Source organism: Furipterus horrens, unplaced genomic scaffold (assembly GCF_987537825.1).
Source record: "Furipterus horrens unplaced genomic scaffold, mFurHor1.1.pri manual_scaffold_11, whole genome shotgun sequence".
Lineage (NCBI taxonomy): Eukaryota > Metazoa > Chordata > Mammalia > Chiroptera > Furipteridae > Furipterus > Furipterus horrens.
This window is the reverse complement of record NW_028327181.1, coordinates 89,789,775-89,792,865: the sequence shown is the minus strand read 5'-3', so window position 1 is coordinate 89,792,865 and position 3,091 is coordinate 89,789,775.

Genomic DNA, 3,091 nt, shown 5'->3' with positions numbered 1-3,091 from the left:
AGCTGCTCTCCTTTCATTCATTTGCCAATGCAGAGAACATAAAGTTTATTGATGCAAAACCGATTGGCAGGCAGTGGTAACAAGGTTTTGGGGACAGGGAACATCAGAAGGAGTTCTAAGTGACTCTGGGGTCAGTGCTGCTCCTTTACTGTGCTAACTTCCATGTCCTGTCTTCTTTGCACTACAGTCTAAATGAGCAGCAGTTGTTGGTACCTCGGGCATTGTTCACGGAGACCATCAGGATGGGGAGGGGAAGGAGCCCCTACTCCTGTCTTTGTCTATTATTTTGGAATGGGAAGAGTGAGGCGTGGAAGTTTAGTTAGGTAGGGATGGTCTTGAAACCTCAAAGATCAAAAGGATTCTTATACAAGCCTCTGTCAAACAGGGCTGGGAATTTCAAAAAGGAAGGTCATTGTTAACACCTGTCGTTTGCAGCAAGGCCATGACTAAGTGGTCCCCTGTCTCTGGTGAGCTCCTGCCAATGCCTCCTCCATGCCCACCAGCAAAGAGAGGTGGGGAGCACGTGTGGGTCCACAGCTGGCATTCCTTGAAGAGCATCCTTGGGAATAAAAAGCAGGAGGTCGGCAGTAAGTTCCAAAAGAGGGAGGTGGACCCAGGAATTGTTGTGGCTCGTGCCACTCAAGATGGAGGAAGGACTCAAATATTCTTTTTTCAAGACCAAACTTGATTGTGTCTGATTCGAGAAAAAGCCCTGACTGCAGGTCATTTTAAATGCCTCCTGAGCCTCCAACTCAGAAATAGTGGTTTTCTGCAGCGGATGGCTATCTGGATTTAACCTCACACATCACAAAGTAAAGTAGTCCACTTAGAAGCAAAAAGCAACAAAATTAAACCAAACCCCCAATCCGCCCTCCTTTTATTTTCCTTAGGAAACAGTCCAGGTTCAAGTTCTAGTCTGAGCAGGGAATGTTTCCTCTCTTGGTCTGTTTCTAGACAGGCAGGGGGTGCAAAGTCCCTTTTCCCTCTTCTCTGTGGCAGGACTGAGCTCACATTGCACAGAGCTCCAGAGATATGTCCCCCGAGGAGCAGGGTGGGATTCTCCCTCAGTTGAGTCAGTATTATCCTTAGGTGCTAGGCTAGGAAGGTGATTAAGGATCCCGGAGACCCACACACCAACCACTGACCACAACAGAACACCATAAATGCTGCATTCACAGTAGGAATGTTTTAGGTGCACAGAGAAAGAAGAAGAGCAGGAAAGGCTTCCGTGGTTCTAAAAATGGTCTCCTCACCCGGGAGCTGTCAGAAACTCTGGGGGTGGGGTCCAGGATCTGTATTTGAAGAAGCCCCCAGGTGAGTCTGGTGCGTGGCAAAGTTTGAGAATCCTGCAGGGTTTGGTAAAGTCCCCTGCAGCCAGCAGCCCGTTTTTGCAAATAAAGTTTAATTACAGCGTAGCCATCATCATTCTGTACATATTGTCTGTGGCTTCTTTCCAGCCACAACAGTGGAGTTGAGTACATGTCACAGAGACAACATGGCTCACAAAACCTAAAATATTTACTGTCTGGCCCTTTACAGGGAAAATTGCTGTCCCCCATGAAGTGGGGCTGGGAAGAGGCTGATGCTGCTAGAGTCTCAGGCAGCTAAACTTAAGTCAGCTAGGTGCTGGGACTCAGCTCTAGTTTGGGAATTTTCTGAAAACTTTAAATACAGAAAATTGTATGCATTATAAATATGTATCAGTTAACACAATTAGGAAGGTGGGTTTTTAAAATAAGAAGGAGAAGACAGTTGCAGGAGGCCCCAGTTACTGACTGCGTGTTTGGCTGAGCACTGTGCTTGATGCTTTCGGTACTGTATTCCTGTTTACAGGTGAGGAAGTTGAGGCTGGGAAGAGGCAGAAACATCCCAATTTCCCAGAGCTCAGCAGAGTAGAGCTTGGGCTGGATTCTGGATCAGCCTTGCTCCCTGGTCAGGCTCTTTGCCCTGTATGCGCCCCCTCTGTTTTCCTAGTTATAAGACAGAAGCTCCCCTGATGGACAACGGGGCACCTCACAGGAATCTGTTAACTCAGCATGCACACTTTCCCTACTGCTTCCAGTAGAGGAGACGGGCCAGCGGCGGCTGGAGAGCTCAACTCAGGCCTGTGTCCTGGGCGCGTCCAGTCCCGTGGGGAGCACAGGGAGGAAAGGACAGGAGTGGGAGGGTCTGCAAGGACACAGGACCAGCTCTCACAGGTGTGAGCTGAATGCTGAATTGGCGCTACATACCAACACCACAGGCTGCAGCTCCTGTCCAGCGCCTGGGTTGTCATCTGGGGGTGTGAATCAGGGTGCCCACTAGGAAAGGAATACTTGGTGGTATGGTGAGTCTTGTGTCCCTAAGAGAGGGGAGAACTATTAGGATAGTTCCTGCCCTGATACAGAAGTGAAACAGACTCAGCTGGGCAGTAAGATGCCAAGTTCGTAATCAGATTGGGGAACTTGTTACTATGTGACATCCTGGCAACACCGATGCTGGGGACTGGAAGTCAGAGCCAAAGTAAAGCCTTGCCCTCGCTACCACTTAGGAAACCTGGGGGCTAAACATCATGCTCTGAGTGGCTAAGACAGTGACTAAGAAAGCCCCCAGCCTAGTTATCTATTTTGGCTTCCAAGTATTTTCTTAGGATAAGAAGACAAAATATATTCTTAACGAACAAACAAAAGAAGAGCGTGGTATGTCAGGCCAAAATAAAAAACTCAGTAGAAAGCAAGCATTTTGGGGAGAAGACTAGTAACTGCTTTCTCTCATCTGATAAACCAATGCCCATGATCTGATATTTTTATTTTACTTTTTTTTAAGATTTTATTTATTTATTTTCAGAGAGAGGAAGGGAGGGAGAAAGAGAGGGAGCAAAACATCGATGTGAGAGAGAAACATTAGGTGGCTGCCTCTTGCACACCCCCAGCCAGGGACCTGGCCCGCAACCCAGGCATGTGTCCTGACCAGGAATCAAATCAACAACCTTTTGATTCACAGGCTGCTGCTCAATCCATGGAGCCACACCAGCCAGGGCTGATATTTTTATTATTTTAAATAAGCATCTTGGAGCGTCTTCTACATGCCAGACGTTATGCTAATCTTTCTC